This window comes from Halichoerus grypus, chromosome 4 (genome assembly GCF_964656455.1).
Source record: "Halichoerus grypus chromosome 4, mHalGry1.hap1.1, whole genome shotgun sequence".
In the NCBI taxonomy this organism is placed as follows: Eukaryota; Metazoa; Chordata; class Mammalia; order Carnivora; family Phocidae; genus Halichoerus; species Halichoerus grypus.
In genome coordinates, this window is record NC_135715.1 from 142,715,430 (window position 1) to 142,733,637 (window position 18,208).

The following is an 18,208-nucleotide window of genomic DNA, read 5'->3' on the forward strand; positions in this document are numbered from 1 at the left end:
AAAAGCTAGACATTTCCTGTCTTCAAATGTCTTTTCCATTCTTCAAATGTGAAGGGAGGGGTTTGTGTTGGGTGGTCTCCAAAATCCCATCCAGCTCATTATTTCTAAGTGATCCATTTTGATGAAATGAGAGTGGTGGGGTAGTTGCTGAACAAAGGGATGAAAGGAGTCTAAGGAAGGGGGGTTCTAAAGAGGACCAGAAGGGAGGGGGACTGATTGGAGCACATTAAGAAGTGGTGAGTCAAGGAGAGGCAGGAGTGTCTAGAGGGGCGTTTCTGTAGTTTGAAATGGCATCTGGGTCTGGCCTGAGAATTGGCACCGCTACGTCAGACTGCCTTCTGTAAAGTACACCTGTTCATTAACTACTCTCTTTTCTCTCCTGCACTTCCTTCAGGGTCCTTGCCACCCCGCCCCCTAACCACCCACGTGTACCCAAACAGTAGAGATCAGAGCACAGAGGAAACGGTTTATCTGCTTCCCAGAGCTCTTGCTTTTCCCTTTTAGATTTGCACAGTTTGAATTGCCATTGATGGTGGTAACTGCAACTCTGCTCCTTTGGTTTGCGTGTCCAGGGCCTCAAGCTTGAGGACTATATCCTTCCAACCTTCCCAGACACACCTAGAGACAACACTGTCAAGTATCTCCAGCTCTGTGTGGGACAGAGGAAATGTTAGTCAGGAGCAGGGACTAGAAAGAGACCTAGTGAATGCAACTCTAGGGATCCCAAGGGAAAAAGACTACTTATCAAAGGAGTAGTAGCAAGTACAGCCGCAGAGCCAGGGTCAGTACACAAAGCATTTCTTATTTGCTAAATGCAGCCTTATATGGTACTTCCATTAACATCTGTTTACCGAGTATCCACCATGTGCCAGATACTATTAAACCTGCTGTAATTTTCTAGGTCTTAGACTAGGTCTAAGTCATTACGTTAAATGAAAATAAAGTGGATATAGTTTCTTCAAAAGGGACTAGTATTTTAAAATCTCTTTCTATTTCACGAGTTAGCATTTAGAACATTCACCATTGTGAAAATCTATTACTATCCTTTTTTTTCCCCCCTTGGACATAAGCTATATTATTGAAAGCACCTTGATATATTTTTTTAACACATTTCTTTAAAGTGATCAATCTTTAAAATATTTCTTAAGTATTACATGAATATACTTGCCATTTATTTTTCTTGTGAGAGAAATGCCTCCTGACATTAAAAATCATCTCGTTAATGTCTCAGTCTCATCCCTAGTCAGGATCCTCTGCACTTCATCAATATAGAACTGGCTGCAGTTCTCGGAACACACCGTACTTTGTTGTCCTATGGATCTTTGCATACACTGCGCTTCCAGTGGGGAATGCATTTCCTTGTGTGGAAAATGCCCATGCAATATTCTTACAGTTAAAAAATCTCCTTTGATCAATTCTTTCACCCCAGTTAGATTGCCCATCTCTCCATCAGGGTCCAATATATTCTATGTAAACTTTTATTATCCTCTCACATGCTATTCACAGTTACTTGCTCAGTTTTCTTTCCCCAGCTAGATTTTATGACCTTGAGGGCAGGGACTATGTCTTATTTGTGGTTATATCCTCAGGGCATGAAGAAGAGAAGCTTAATATTTATACAGCTAATAAATTAGATGAATGAATAAATGGATGAGTGGATGAACAAGCAAGGAAATGACATATGCGTGCATACACCTTCAACTCCTAGGAACACATTGTGCTTGTATTGTGAGGAAAGCAAAGAAAGACGCAGTAGCAATGCATTCTAAGAGATGCATGGAGTGGCTCCTGGATAACACATCTTGAAGGAAGAAGCCTTCGCTTTCTCAAAAATGCAGTCTATCATAAAAAGTCTTTGTAAGCTGGGAGAAATATTTTTAAAAAGCAGAACTCTGTGGTAAAAATTCCACAGTCAGAATGCTTCACTCCTCCATGTGTGGACGGAGTGGAAACACTTAGCCGCCTGATGTTACACTACTGTTGACTTCTCAGTTTTACTATTTGGTCTCTGACCTGAACTTTTCACGTTCCGTGTTAGATTGCTCAAGCTGTCTGCTCCACAGAGAGCCACCTCCCTAACCACTACTTGCTGCTTTCTCTTTTCGAGTTAGCCTACACCCAAAGCCACTGTCAGATGTCACAGGGATGAGACTTCACAAGGTAAGTTAAGACAAAACAAAACAGGAACAAATGCTTTTCAAAACAATCTGGTGAAAGCATTGGTGCAAGAACGATAAGAAGTACCTCTTTGCAGGGTTCCCTAGTTGGGGTGTGGAAGGGACGTAGAGCCTTGGGTTTTGGGGAATCAAAGATGGTGTGAGTGAAATGAGACAGAGCCTGGGGTCCCAAGTGCCCTATCTGAGAAGGAAGCAGGTTATGTTGTCTAGACAAGAGGAAATGCTTTATTTTTTGTTGGAAGATGATTGGAATTTCAAAAGTCAAATGACTAGAAAATGTAACTGAAGGTTTATTTCTTCTTTCTGTTTCATTCTGAAAGTCTATCTTTAAGCCAAAAGTGCAAATTTAAACTTATAAAGCGATCCACAAAGATACAGGCCTGTTGCTCAGCAGGCATCCTCTTTTTCTTCCCCCATCAGGAGTTGTAAACTTGGGGTGGATTCAATACCATGTCTGATATTTTTCTTACTCTCCTTTTGGTGAACACAGAATACATGGCTATTTTAAATGGGGGTTTTTATAATCATCTAAAAATGCTATAGGCATCAGTGTTTGAAATAGTTTCTTTTTTCTATATCATCAGAATTAGATTATTAAGGGATCCTTAAACCTTCCTTTTCAAGAAAAAGGAACATAGACTTGACAGGTATTTGCTGTTCGTGTTCTTCAAGACCCTGCCTCTCATTGAGCTGCAGGGCTATTGGGCTTTTTCCAGGCTGCTTCCACTTTTCCCCTTTCCTCCCTCATAGAATGTAAGGTAGATCAATTGAGAAAGAAAACCAGAGGTTCTGAGAAAAGATTGGACAATGAAAATTACAACAAGGTCCTTTCAGTGTTGATTTTTACACATTTTACACATTTTCATTCCTTTAAACTATTTTATTATCATTATAGCTGAAAGTCAGCATTTTGGCATATTTAAAAGACGGTTTCCTACCAACCTAGATAATTGTATTTTGTGTTGATACATGTTGGGCCTCTTAGCAACCTCTCCTGGCCGATAGCTTTGTGTTATATTTGTGCCAATTTAAAGTCTCCAGTTCTGGCTCTGCCATCTCTCTGCAATGGACCTGAGATTACACCAGAATTTCATTTTTTTTTCCCTCAACCTGAGATGATACTGTTTTTCACAGCGGAACTGTCCTATTTCTCACTGGTGGATCTAATATCCAGGCCTCCCTTTGGATTTGACAGACATATAAGCTAAGGAGAATAGTCTGCATGTGCATAGCTTTTCTATACAAATATTTTATTCTCCTAATACCTTTTCAGGTTATCCACAAATTTTATAGAATAGCAAACTCAAATGCCTGGCAAATAGCTGTGTGGACTCTAGAGCCAGACTGCCTACGTTTAAATTCCTAAACCTCTACTACCTAGTTATGTGACCTTAGGCAAGTTACTTAACTGCCATCTGCCTTAGTTTCCTCATCTGTAAACTAATGGTTTCTACCACATTGGGTTGTCAAGTGAGATAATTTATGTAAAGTGTTAACAACAGTGCATGTCACATAGTAAGTACTCTTTACCTTTTTATCAAACAGAAATAAGTAAGCAAATGCTCAACTTCCCTAACAGGGAAATGAAAATTAAAGTAACAAGAAGATACCACTTTACACACATCAAATTATTAAAAGTTAGAAAAGTGCACTTCGTATCAGGGAACTGTATACTCATAGACGGCTTGTAGAAATGTCAATTGTGACAACCTGTTTGGAAACCAGTCTAGCAAGATCTGTGATGTTTACTGTGGCATTTTCTAAAGTGCCCACCACAGCCTACCACGCCCTACAGCATCTGGGCCCTGGGCGCGACATCTTGCTAATGCCTTTGCCTGCCTCCATCCTCGTGTTCATTGCGCATCGGTCCCAACGATGTTGCCCATTGTCCTCAGTCACTCTGCGCATGCCCTCCCTTCAGACCCTCTGCGCCGTTCCATTCTCAGTCACTCTGCGCATGCCCTCCCTCCAGACCCTCTGCGCCGTTCCATTCTCAGTCACTCTGCGCATGCCCTCCCTCCAGACCCTCTGCGCCGTTCCATTCTCAGTCACTCTGCGCATGCCCTCCCTCCAGACCCTCTGCGCCGTTCCATTCTCAGTCACTCTGCGCATGCCCTCCCTCCAGACCCTCTGCGCCGTTCCATTCTCAGTCACTCTGCGCATGCCCTCCCTCCAGACCCTCTGCGCCGTTCCATTCTCAGTCACTCTGCGCATGCCCTCCCTCCAGACCCTCTGCGCTGTTCCATTCTCAGTCACTCTGCGCATGCCCTCCCTTCAGAGACTTGGTGCTGTTCCGTCTACTTGATCGCTATTCTCTTACCACACCTCGTTGTTTACTCTCTCAAGCCTTTCACGTTTGTGATCAGTTATGTCCTCAGAGCGGTTTTCCCTGACCACTGCGTTTAAAGTAACAATTTCCTCTAACCTTCTCTTTCCTTATTTAGCTTTATAAAAGTATCGCATTTTGTTACATAATAAATCGTTGTCCGTCCCTTCTTCTAGAATGGATGTTCTGTGAGGGCGGGGACTTTGTTCACTGCTGTTCCTAGAGTTCAGTAGGTACTAGAGGGCATGTAATAAATTCAGGCATGTTGCCTGAATGAATTTTTTTTTTTTTTTTTGTAGTAGCAAATGAACAAATAAAAGGAATATGCCCATTGGTAAGAAAATGGTCTGATGAACTGTGACATATCAATAACATGAAGCATTATCCAACTCCTCAGAAGAATGAATTAGAGTTATATCATTGAGGGGTTTCTAAAATGTATTAAGGAAGAAATACAGGTATAGAAGTGTGTATATAATACGACCCCAAGCAGTGATCAAACCTTCCCTCTATCTATGATTTCATGAGAATGGTTACAGAAATACACTCGCCAGGTTGTAAATGTTGATTATCTAGGGAAGGGTGTGCAGGATGATTGTTGAGCAGGATGTAGAAAGGAAGCCAGAAGGAATAGTTGGCTGAAAGGCAAATAAAACGATCACCAGTGTGGGATCCAGCTTCACACCAGCTTCAGTCATATCCTTCTCCACCCCCACTCTTACCTTGACTTAGTGTCAGGCTCTGCTCCTGGTGGCTGATTCACCCCCGTTAAATACTCTCCTTTGAGAGTCAGTGTTGATGTTCTGCTCGAGGCTCCAAGAAGTGAACTCAAGTCTTGCCTTTGCCTACCACTTGAAATCTTGCCTTCCTTGAAAAAGATATCTTCTACTGTGTACTTTACTTTTGTTTTTCATGCAAGGAGTCCTTGATGCTCTGTGGCTGTTGCCTATCACCTTTCGGGGGTTCTGAAGAAACACTATGAAATTGATTCCTGAGTGCTTGGGCCTTTTATGTTCACTAGGGCCCATAAGGCTCCTGAGCCAGGGAAGTGTACCTGGGGGGATGACAACATTGATTAATGGTAATGTGCTTTGCATACATAAAGAGAACTCTATGGAGCTCTCAGAAATTTTGGGAAAAAAACATCAAGTAGAAATGGTAAACATTTTGAAAATAAAGCAGCATTGTCTTAGAAATACAAGAAAGCAGAAGCAAAATATATGGTTTAAATCATTAACAGTACAATTAATGACCAGAAAAAAACATTTTCATGTAAGAATATATTCCCTTTATCATGGGGTTCAGACATGTGAGCTTTATATTCATTAGTCTGATTGTATTTTCTACCAGCTCTAAGGATGGGGCTGTGTCCCGTTTTCACTGACACTGGATGGCAGTTTTCATTCACCCATTTGTCTTGACTTTAAATATAGTAATTTAGGGATACTAATTCTAAACTTAGGCTTCCTGAAGGCAAGATAACATTTCATAGTGACTGATTTTAGAAGACACAAATGGTTTTGCTACAACATAAGTGTGCTACGACTTCTATCTTTACAGAGTTTCTAGCTTATTACTGTCTTAAAAGATGAACATCAATGGTATAAACTTGAGATAGACATCAAAAATTATCCTAGTACAAAAAGAAACTGGGCCAACACATGCCACAAGCCGTTTTGGACATTTTAAGTTAGTTCAAAAATTATTTTTCTGAGAGGAGAAAAAGATGTTTAAATCTTGAAGTTCGGAAAAAATTCCTAAGAATATTTTTCTGACTTGTAGGTTTTCTTGAGCAATTTCTTCTATCAACATATTTATAAAGCCCAACTCTTTCCTTTTCTCAAAAAAAAAAAAAAAGTACATAATATGAAAAGGAGACATAGGGGGTGATAGACTAACACCATGTAAGAATTCTGAATTTCAAACATGCATGTTTAATAATCATCAACCAATAACAAATATCAGATATTAGTAATTGTTTTCTTTCACTGCAAATGCTGGGCTTTAATAGTCACTTGCTTAGGACAGAGTCTTTTGATTATGTGAACTGGCAAAGTTCAAAAGAAATACATCAATAAATCAAAAAATGGAAATACCCTATTCACTTTTTTTTTTTTTTTTAAGAAACGTTGGAGGAAATCAGCAGTATATAAAGGGCAGTAGGTCAGACTACTGCTCTTTCTGTGCTCTCATGATTGACCTTTCACCTTCTGTTGCTTTAAGTTAACTCCTCTGAAAAGCTGTTTTTATCAGCAAGGGGTGGGCGGAGGAAAAAGAGTTGGGGGGGCTTTGTGGTGTCCTTTTCAAAATTCATGAGCTAGACTTGAATAAGAAAGCCATGCTGAAAGCCCATGCTATTAGAATTATGGGGGAAGTTTACATGTGTTGATTAGCTGAGAAGCTCACTTTCAGTATTAACGTGCAACAGTCATTCCGGTTGTGTTCTGATAAAAGTCAGTATAGATATTAGACATCAGCTCAATGACTCCTGACAAGACATGTCTCTATAGAGAGAACCCTCCAGCGCCCTAGGGTTTTGCTCGATTGTTAAGTCTAACATCTTTACCCTTTTTAAGATCTTGGAACCTAAAACAAATAATGCACTTCAATCTTATTAGTAGAGAAAATAGTAGAGAAAACTAGTAGTAGAAAATGTATTGACTAAAGACAATGGCCTTTCATCCTGAACACCTAGAGTCACCCTGGAGAATCTTCACGGTAATTGAAATAAAAGCCTTAGTGGGCTCTTCCCTGGATTATAAATGTGTCTGCCAAGCAATACGATCAGAAGCACATTAATGGACAGCTGTTTAAGATAATGTTCTTTATAAATGTCATTGACCTATCTACTCCATATTTCTAGTCTCTTCTAAGATTTATAATTTTCTGTTCTCATGTTAAAACTACATGAATATAATTCATTTCCAGTAAAGCGTCACCAAAGAATAATAAACAGAATGTCTTTCTTTTAACTGTACATACATACTGATGTTATCTGCTACTCTATAAACAAGAGGAAGTACCGAGAAATAGGTTGAAAAGCTCACTAAATGTTTTAATGTGATTAAGATATGAAAATCATGAAACTAAAAAAATAAAAATAGGCATGTTATTGGGAACATAATGAGCAATATGCAAGTATTTTTACCTGTGAATATGGAGATCTTGAAAATAAGCATTTAAAAAATTCATAACTAAAATTTACTGTGTGGAGTAAAACTTTTAATATTTTATTTTACGACCCACACATTATTTTATTACAAAAATATTTGAATAAATGTTTAATTTCTGTACCACCTCTTAATTCCATTCTCTTTTATAGTCTCCCTGTGTGTGCATGCATGTGCGAACGTGCACACACGCACACACACACACACACACACACTTTTCTCTTTACCAAAAGCAAACATGGACTATTTTGATGAAAATTGAAAGATTGAGGTCAATATATAACTTCAGATAATGGCAGCTATAAACACTAGAATTTTATTTAGAAAATGCAAAGGAAGTATTCCTAGGAAATGAAAAAATAATTATACAGGCTAATTTTACATGATTATGGAACACATGAATACAAATTATATACACTTTATTACTTGTAAACTGTGATTTTGATGAAGAATTTCTTCAGTGAATAATTTTATATAGAAATGAAGAGCAATTTGCTTTTGTGACAATGAGACATATTCTTCCATTAGTGGCATCTACATGGATAAAGACTTTCCAAATCCTCTGGGTTCCCTAACCAATAAAAGGGATCTCACTGTAGATATATCTGGGCCTTGTCCAGGGCGGATGATGCAACAAGAATCAGCACATTAAGTCGGCTTTATCTAGGACAGTGAAGAGTCCCTAATGTGAGGAATAGAGCTTCTCTGGGCTGCAGCATGATGGTATATTCTCTGGTGCAAATTATACCTTCATTTACTTTTGCTTACTTTCAACTAGACAGGATGTCTATAAGATTCATGTAGAATGAGCCCTGGCTCTCGGCCAAGTGGCAAGTTCAAATGCTTTCTTGTATTTTACCTTCTAGAGCTTTCCCCCACAATTTTTATGTACTTCTCAGTAACCAACAACCACAAGTTTATATTTGCTTTTCTGAAAACAAGTTTATATTTGCTTTTGGCATGCTTCTATTTTCTACCCTTTTCTTTCTCTTCCCTCCTCTGGATAACCAACAACCACAAGTTTATATTTGCTTTTGTTTGTTTTTCTGAAAACAAATGTGTTAGAAATTGGAACTGATTATCTGGTTGTCACTTGACACATTATTATGACATAGTTACAGGTATTTCCCCTTTTGGACGGTCTCTTTGTGCCATTTTGCTTTTACTTAAGATCTATATTGGTACCTTTTTTCCATTGAGAGAAATCCGAGGGGAATTTTTGCTTTCACACACACACACACACACACACACACGCACACACAAAGGCAAAAAGCAAAAATAGCATCAGCCTTTGTTTTGCAGCGAGGGAGCCACGATAGAGAGAGGCAGTGTGCACCCCCAGCAGCGAGAGCGACCCCGCCAAGCCCCTTCAGGAACCACACCCAGCATCTCAGCGTCAAGCCGCCAGCCAACTCTGTCAGAGTATCTGGCTTTGTCTAGATTTGTTTTGTGCTTCCATTAACAAGATGTGGCCTAAAAGAGGTTATTTTTGGGGTCTGGGAATGTTCAAAATCTTTTCCATATAAATTAATGGTAATTGCATCTTTGTCTTTCTCCATCTGGCTAACAAAAGTTTTCACTCTGCTTTCGGAGCATGGGGGAACCTGTATTTGGTAAAGTTTATCCTTTGCTAACAGACTTGCTTATTGTTGAATGGACATGACTTGTAAGCTGTTAAAAATAACATATTGTCTTAATCTGCATCTTCCAGATCCAGTAAGAATTAGCCAAGCGATTGAGGTAGGCAGGGGTGGTTCTGGCTCCAAGAGGAAGAATAGTCTTTCTTTCATGGAAATACACATAAGTGATGAAGCTGGAGGGAAAAACATGGATGCAGATAAGATTGTCCAGGAGGAGGGAAGAAAAAGAAAAGGGTAGAAAATAGAAGCCTGCCAATTCGGAATTTAAGCTGAGAAGGAAAAACTCAGAAACTGAAAAGGAATAGCCAGTGCGGTAAGAGAGGTGGGATCCCAGAAGTACGAAAAGGGAGCCGTGAGAAGATTGCAGCCATCTGTGGTGTCGAGTGTTGGAGCAAGCTCAGGAACGGGAGAAGGGGGAGAGCAGAAGCATTCTCAGGGAGGCTGGCGCCTGAGACTTCACGGGGCTTCGAGAGAGCAGTTTCAGAAGAGCAACAGGCTGGGAGGACTGGGAAGTGAAGCCAGGGGGCATAGGCAACACCTGCAGAAGTATCTGCTAATGGGCAGGAAGAAGCAGCGTGAACAGGCTGAGCTAGGGAGAAGACTGAGGGAAGAGACGCATTGGAGTTTTTTGTTCCTGGAAATAAAACTCCGATTCTGATATAAATATGAAGATTTCATCTAAAAAGTTCCTGTAGTATCTAGAAGGTCTCAGGACTATCGCTTTAATATAACAAACAGAAATGAACAAAATGGACAAAGTTAATTAAGTCACTTGATAAATTATATTAAGCTTAAACACAAATTTTATTTTTGAACTCTAATGAGCTTAATTTAGGATACACTGACCCTTATGAATATCAATCAAATTGACAGTGTTCACACTTTTGTTTCTGTGAATACTTTGTATCAGTACTCTGTTGATGAGACATGACAAGTATAATGCTCTTAGTTTAACATTAAGTTAGAATGCATTTTATCTTCAGAATATGCTAGCATGTTTCAGGGGCGCCTGAGTGGCCCAGTTGGTTAGCCACTGACTCTTGGTTTCAGCTCAGGTCATGATCCCAGGGTTGTGAGATCGAGCCCCAGGTAGAACTCTGCACTCAGTATGGAGTCTGATTAAGAGTCTCTCTCCTCCTCCCTCTGGCACTACCCCCTGTGTGTGCACGCCCTCTCTCTCTCTCTCAAAGTAAAGAAATAAATCTTTTAAAAAAGAGAATATGCTAGCATGTTTCATAGAAATATAAGAAAATATTTTCTCTCTGATGGAGAGTTTCGAATGGAACTTCTGAAAATAATAACATTGGGGAAAAAGCAAAAGGCAACTTCTGTAAATTAAGATCAATAATAGTCATGTTAAATACTAGGGACTAATGAAAAGGAATGCGTATAAAAAGACACAATAACTGTTAAGTTATAAACTATCTTAAATAAATCTGTATTCCTCCTGGTTCAGCCTGTAATGAATACAATGATGACGAGATGCTTCAAACTTGATATTGGTTGGATTTAAGCAACTTAAGAAAACAAAGAGTTTGTCATGAACCTCTTTCTCTTAAACATCTAAAGTTTGGTTTTTCTTAAGGCGGTATCCTAGGTCCCTGTCTCTCTTCTGAGTACTCTTTCCCTATGTGGCTTCATTCATTCCCAAGGTTCGGCGTATTGTCTACACACAGATCACTACCACGTCTATATCTGCAGCAAACACTGCTTCTCCAAACTCACGGTCTACTTCCTTTTCCTCCTCGTCTTCCTGCATCTCCTCCTTTTTCTTCTCGCAGCTTACTCAAGAAATAATTGGCATGCAATAAATGGCCCATATTTAAAATGTAAAATTTGGTAAGTTTTTACATACGTATTTGCCCATGAAACCATCACCACAAATAAAATAGTGACTATATTGATCACCCCCAAAGCTTCCTCATACCTTTTCCCCCACCCCCTCACTAGTCCCCAGGTGACCAAAAACCTGTTTTGTCATTGTGTATTGGTTTACATATTCTAGAATTTTATATAAATGGAATGATTTGGTATAATGAATGGAATGTTCCTTTAGCATTTAAAAGGTTTCAGGGCTATAGCTTTAAAATGACAAAACACAAACAAGGTTAATTTAAACATCCATTTGAAATAAATTTTTCAATCTTTTTTTTTCATCTGGCCTTTTTTCACTCATCCTGATTACTCTGTGATTCATCCGTGTTGCTGCATTTATCCATAGTTCATTCTTTTTTTATTGCTGAGCGGTAGTATTCCATTGTGCTGGTATTCCATTGTATGAATATCCATTCACCTGCTGATGGGTATTTGAGTTGTTTCCAATTTTTGGCTATTACAAATAAAACTGCTATAAATATTTGTGTAAGCCTTTGTATGGACATATGTTTTAATTTATCTTGGGTAAATACTGAGGAATGGAATGGCTGGATCACATGGTAGGTATATGTTAAAATTTTGGGGAAGCTTCCAAACTGATTTCTAATGTGGTTGCACCATTGTTATTCCAACCACCAGGGTATGAGAACTCTAATTATTCCTCATACTTGTCAACACTTGGTATGGTCAGTTTTTAATTTTAAACAGTGTTTACTGTTAATCTCACTGTACTTTTAATTTGCATATTCCTAATAACATATGATGTTGAGTGTCTTTTCTGTGTTTATTTCCTAAATGTGTATCACTTTTGGTAAAGTATCTCTTTAAACCTCTTGCTTATATTTTAATTGGGTTGTATCTTACTGAGATACAAACCCATTATCAGGTATATGATTTGAAAATACTTTTTCTCAGTCTGTGGCTTGTCTTTTTATTCTCTCAATGGTGTCTTTCAAAGAATAGATGTCTTTAATTTTGATAAAGTACAATTGACTGATCTTCTCTTTTCTGTATCACATTTTTGGTGTCATTTAAAAAAAATATTTGCCTAAACCAGAGTCACAACAATTTTCTCCTGTATTTGCTTCCAGAAGTTTTATAATGCTATGTTCTACATTTAGGCGTAGGGTCCATTTTGATTTTTTTTTCTTTTGGCATAAGGTATGGATCAAAGTTCATTTTTCTGCATATGGATATCTAGTTTCTACATATGGATGGAACCACTTTTTGAAAGACCATCCTTTCTCAATTGAGATGCCTTTTCACCTTTGTCAAAAAAAAGCCCAGCTGTCTATCAATGTGTAGGTCTATTTCTGGACTCTATTCTGTTTCATTGATCTATTTATTTTCATGCCAATACCACACTACTTTCATCAATGTGGCATATATCCATATTGAAATCAGCTAGTGTTACTCTTACAACATTTTCCCCCCAAGGTTGTTTTGACTTTTCTAGGTCTTTTCATTTCAGGGCATCTACCAGATTTCCCTTCCCTGTGCCACCTTGTGGGAACCCTCTCAGGGATTTAAATGAGATCATCTTAAGACTTACCTCATTTATTTCCTGTATCTTAGGGATCACTCTCCTGTTGCCTGATATCAAGGGTCTTGAAGACAATTCTTTTATTTATTTGTTAGGTTATTTTGTTGTTCTATTTTGGTTGGGTGTGGAAGCCTTCTCTAGCCAGCTTTTTGATCTCCCTCCTTGGATGATTCACAGTTGTCTTAAACTTAATATATCGAAAGGAGAACTCTACCTTCTACAAAAACTCTTCTTTTCCCATCTCAGTATGTGATACCACCAACCACAAGTTGCTTAAACTTAAAACCTAGAAGTCATTCTTGATTTCTCCTTCTGACCAACACCCAATCCTTCAGCAAGTCATAGATTACACCTCCATAGTATACCTTCAATCCATTAATTTCTCATCATCTCTACTCTGTCATCCCAGTTGAGGGTACAGTCCTCTTTCACTGAGATTCTTGTAATAGTCTCCTAACTGATCTCCATATTTCCTCCTTTGCTTCCTCCTTTACCCCACCATAATCGTTCATTATAGTAGCATTGTTGTGAACTTTAAAAACTGTAAACTAAGTCAAATCACACTTTTTAAAAATTCTTTAAAGTCCTCATTGTACGTAAAATAAAAATCCAAGCTCCTAATAATGTCCTACAAGATACAAAAGATTTGACCAACTTTACCTTGAACTATTCACATCCTTCTTAACTATGCTCTAGTCACACTAGCCTCTTTTCTTTCTAGAAAACTCCAAACTTTTTCCTACCTTAGAGCCTTGCCACCATGTGGAATGTTTTACCCTTAGTTTTGTGGTATGACTGATGCTCTCTCATTTTTCATGTCTTGACCTAACTAATAATATCTCTACAGACAAGCTTCCACTAACTTTTCCATTTAAGTACTTTTTCTATCATCATACCCTGCCTGTTATCTTCATGGAACTTGATCACCTTGCAATTATATTCTGTAATTATTTAGCTATTTATTTACATATTTTATGTCTGTTTCTACTAGATTGTACACTTTGGGAGGTCTGAGCCATACCTCTTTCCTCACTGCTGTATCCCCGCTATTTAACATTGCTGTCACAGAGCAGGTATTAAATATTTTGCTGATCAAATGAAGAAAATGATGGAGTTGAAATCACATTTGCTGTGGTTTCCTGATGCTAGAAAAACTATCATTGCTACTTTTTATAAATTGCTGAAATCCTACATTTAGAGAATAATCTCTTTAAGAGTTAGTACTTCAAAAAAAATTAGACTTTTTAGATTTTCATTTATGAGATCATTTCCTGAGGATTAAAATCAGAGGATAGAGTAAATATGTGAATACTGTAAATATGTGAATATGAATAAGATATTCAGGGGAGAAAGAATGGGAGAGTGGAAGAAAGGGGCAAAAAAGATTTTGGAACATAGAATATAAACACAAATTATGTCATATTTACTCACCTAGGTGAATCCTGATCATTATATTATTTTTTAAAAGATTTTGTTTTAGAGAGAGAGAGAGAAAGAGAAGAAGCATGAATGGGGGGAGGGGCAGAGGTATCGAGTGAGAGAGAGAATCTCAAGCAGACTCTGCTGAGCATGGAGCCCATCCCAGGGCTTGATCTCATGACCCTGAGATCATGACCTGAACCAAAATCAAGTGTTGGATGCTTAACCGACTGAGCTACCCAGGTGCCCCATTATATTATTTCTATATTTGTATCTACTATATGTTCCAGTGGCTGTAATATATTTAATATTTATATAATAGCTACTGTATCTCATTTAATTTTCATAACCCAGTGAAAAAGTTATCTTTATTATTCCCATATTATAGATGGGAAATGTAGTTCAGAAAGATTATATTATTCCCTCAAAGTCACAAAACTAGTACTTGCTTTCATAGTATGAGCTTTTTGTTGCTCAGTCCTACTGCCAGACAACCTGGAGTTCTTGAAGTCTTTTCCAAATATCTACAAAGAATATTCTGGAAAATATAGGGACTATGAAGGACAAGAGATACATCTGAGAGATCAGGTTGTATTCTGTGTATGTTCAAAAGCACTGCTCTCATTCTCCCAAGAGAGCTCTCATATTAGAAATGCTATTCTTATGTATAAAAATTGTCCAGATTCTGTTATTTGCCACATCTTAAGTAGCTAACGTTAGCTAATTACTAGTCCCATGCTCCTGTGACATTTAGAATTGCTAAAAGCACAGTTATTAAGCTAACATCAGCCTTTGTGCTGATTATTGTTTACTTTTAATGCCTGACATTCTGTGCAGACCCTAATTTGTCAAAGTTGATGATCTAAGTTCTTGGCCCTTTCTTCCTTTTAGTACGTACCAGATTGCACTGACTAGATTAGAAGTAACTAGGGTTTAATCTTTATTCACTCTGAGACACCTTGATGCCCAAGAAGCCTTCAAACAGCTACCATTTGGGTGGGCTGATCTGACCTCCAAGTTGAGGTTGGTGTCTATGCTATATAAGGGTGTAGTTTCTATTGCTCTCTTTCCTACCTTACCACATTGTCCATCATGTTCTAGCTGCTGGGTGACCTACTTTAGTTTCTTGTTTTCCTGTGAAGTTTCATCCATTCATAAATATTTATGGAGTGAGTACATGTGCCAGGCATTTAGTGCTAGATATGTGGGTAGTAAACTAAAAGATAAAAATATGTGTTTGTGGTTTATATTCTAGCAGGGAGATAAACATGAAACAAAACAAATAAGGAAATGATGTAGCATGTTAGATAGTGTTAGAGAGAGTTAGAAAATACAGCAGGAAGGGGGAATTCGAGAGCCTGGAGTGGTTTGAGATGGGAAGAGTTGCAATTCTAAATAGGATAATCAGGGAGGGCCTCACAGAAAAGATGACAAGAGGTAAGGGAAGACTCCATGTAGGCAACAGCTTTCCTGTTAGGGGAAACAGCATGTGCTCTGAGGTGGGTGCATGCCAGGAATGTGCCAGATGCAGCAAGGAGGTCAGAGCGGCTAGAGTAGAGTGAGTGAGTAGAAGGAACTATCAGGTGAAGTTAAAAAACCAAAAAACAAAAAACAGAATAATAGATGGTTTAGGCTTTATACAGCATTGTAAGTACTTTCACTTTTACTCTTGAAATAAGAGGCCATTGGAAGGTTTTCACGAGAGCAGTGATATAAAATGATGAATTTTAAAGGATCATTTTGGCCTCTGTGTTGAAAATAGACTCTAGGGGCCAAGGTTGGAGCAGTGAGACCACTTAAAAGGCTGTTTTAGTGTTCTGGGCAAGATGAAGGTGGCTTGAGTCTGGAAGGCAACAGAGAAGGTCATCAAATGCAGTAAGCTTCTGGGTATATTTTGAAGGTAGAGCTGACGGGATTTGCACTAGATTTGATATGGGTCTGAAAGAAAGGGCAAGGCAAGAATGACTCCAAGATTTTTTGTTCTGATCAGCTAGCAAGGTGGATTTGCCATTAACAGAGATAGGAAGACAGAAGAGCAGCTCTTGGAGGGGAGGCTCAGGAGTATGGACATGTCAAAGTGGAGATAACTCGCCTGGATGTTTAATAGATATTACGTGAGCAGTTTTTCAGTCAGAATTTGGAACCAAGGGAGGGGTCCAGCCTGAATAGATTGTATCGAGAGCTGTGAGACTGAATGAGATCACTTAAAAAAAAAGAAAATACAGATAGAGAAGGTGTCTAAGTCCTGAGCTCTGGGGTATTCCAAGTTTGCAAGTTCATCTAAATAGATGAAAGGGAAGATGATTAGTGTTGACATGAAAGCAAGGTGAAGAAAGGAGGAAGAGGTAATCACCATTGTAAAATTTTGCTGATAGAATAAGTGAGAAGAAACTGAACACTAACCAGTGCCTATGGCAATATGGGGGTCCTTGGTGGTCTTAGAAACAGCAGTTTGGGTAAAATGGTCGAGGCCAATGCTTGAGTGAAGTCAGTTTAAGAGAAAATGACAAGAATATGAATATGGGCCCTTTGATTTTAAACATTAGTGTCATTTAGAAGGTTCTTATTCCTGACAACAATACAATCCATGCATGCTCTTTTCTGGAGTATTTTGGCTTACCCATCACTTTAAAGCACAGTTTGGGCTCTCTTTCTGTCTGATCATTATGCTATGACCTCCAGCACTGATTAGCAGTTTTGTCCTTGAGGAAATTCCTATTTTCCCCAAAATTTAGATTATGCAATTTTTTAAAAAGATTTTATTAACTTTAGAGAGAGAGAGAGAGCATGAGCGGGGGTTGGGGGGAGGATGGAGAGAAAGAATCTCAAGCAGACTCCCTGCTGAGCACTGAGCCCAGCCATGGGGCTCCATCCCAGGACCCTGAGATCATGACCTGAGCTGAAATCAAGAGTTGGACGCTTAACCAACTGTGCCACCCAGGTGCCCCTAGCTTATGTGATTTTGGTGTGAGTATCACAGAAGGGATGCTATGTTTTTGTACCCTATTACATGATATTGCATAGCCCACTGCTTCACATTATTTATCTCAGTATTGGTGATGTAACTATCTGTTAGTTAAGGTTGTGTTTGTTAGGTTTCTGCGGTGTGCAGTTACTCATTTCCTTTCATAATTTAATCACTATTTGTATGGAGATAATTTGAAACTCATTCTTTATTGAACTCTCTCCCTCATCTTAGTATTCATTCATGTTTGTTTTTTTAGATTTTATTTGTTTATTTGACAGAGAGAGAGAGAGAGAGAGAGCACAAGCAGGGGGAGAGGCAGAGGGAGAAGCAGGATCCCTCCTGAGGAGGGAGCCCGATGCTGGGCTCAATCCAGGACCCTGGGATCATGACCTGAGCTGAAGGCAGACACTTAACCGACTGAGCCACCCAGGTGCCCCTTGTTGATGTTTCTTTCCTGAATTATTACAGTGATTGTTGACAAATGGTGCTTTTCTAATTCCATCATTTATTCTGCCTTTATTAGTTGTAGTCTACCATGAGAAAAATGTTTCTATTTTCCCCATTTAATCATTTATCTATTTTTATTAGTATGAATTCATGGGTTCCTATTTTATTCAATGATTTATTATTTACTAATACCATTACTTATTTTGATAACTATTTTGTCCCAGATTTGGCCAGGGGGAGTCTAATCTGGTTTCTGTGTATTTTTAGCATATTCATTTCGTTCACTGAGGACTTTCTTACTTTCTGGCACAAGGAGCACATCTTGTACTTTCTGTGCCCTGGCCCTGGAATTAGCTTTTTCTCCAAGCCACTCTGCTTCCTTTCTTAAAGGATGGTATTTAGAAACCAACATCTGGGTATTAGATGTGTTTATTGTTGCTGGAGTGTCAATGCTCCCAGGTTCTCCTAGTTGACAGTGTTAGAGAATATATGCATAGAAAAAAAAATATATCCTTTGTATTTTCATATCTGTCAATGACTACTGAAAACCTTGAATTTGCCCTGATACTCCAATTCTATTCCAATACCATGAAGTTCATTTCAGTGTTCTCTGTTTCCATATGGAAATTGTATGTATAGTGAG

The 18,208-nt window shown here is 38.6% G+C and overlaps 1 long non-coding RNA gene across 1 annotated transcript in view; it reads left to right on the forward strand.

Annotated features, from left to right (window-relative positions):
- Positions 1-2,050: 2,050 nt before the first annotated feature.
- Positions 2,051-18,208, forward strand: part of LOC144381636 (uncharacterized) — a 126,472-nt gene continuing 110,314 nt past the window's right edge. The window contains exon 1 of the long non-coding RNA XR_013447246.1: positions 2,051-2,160. This is a non-coding gene — a long non-coding RNA (uncharacterized LOC144381636). The remainder of the gene's footprint in view (positions 2,161-18,208) is intronic.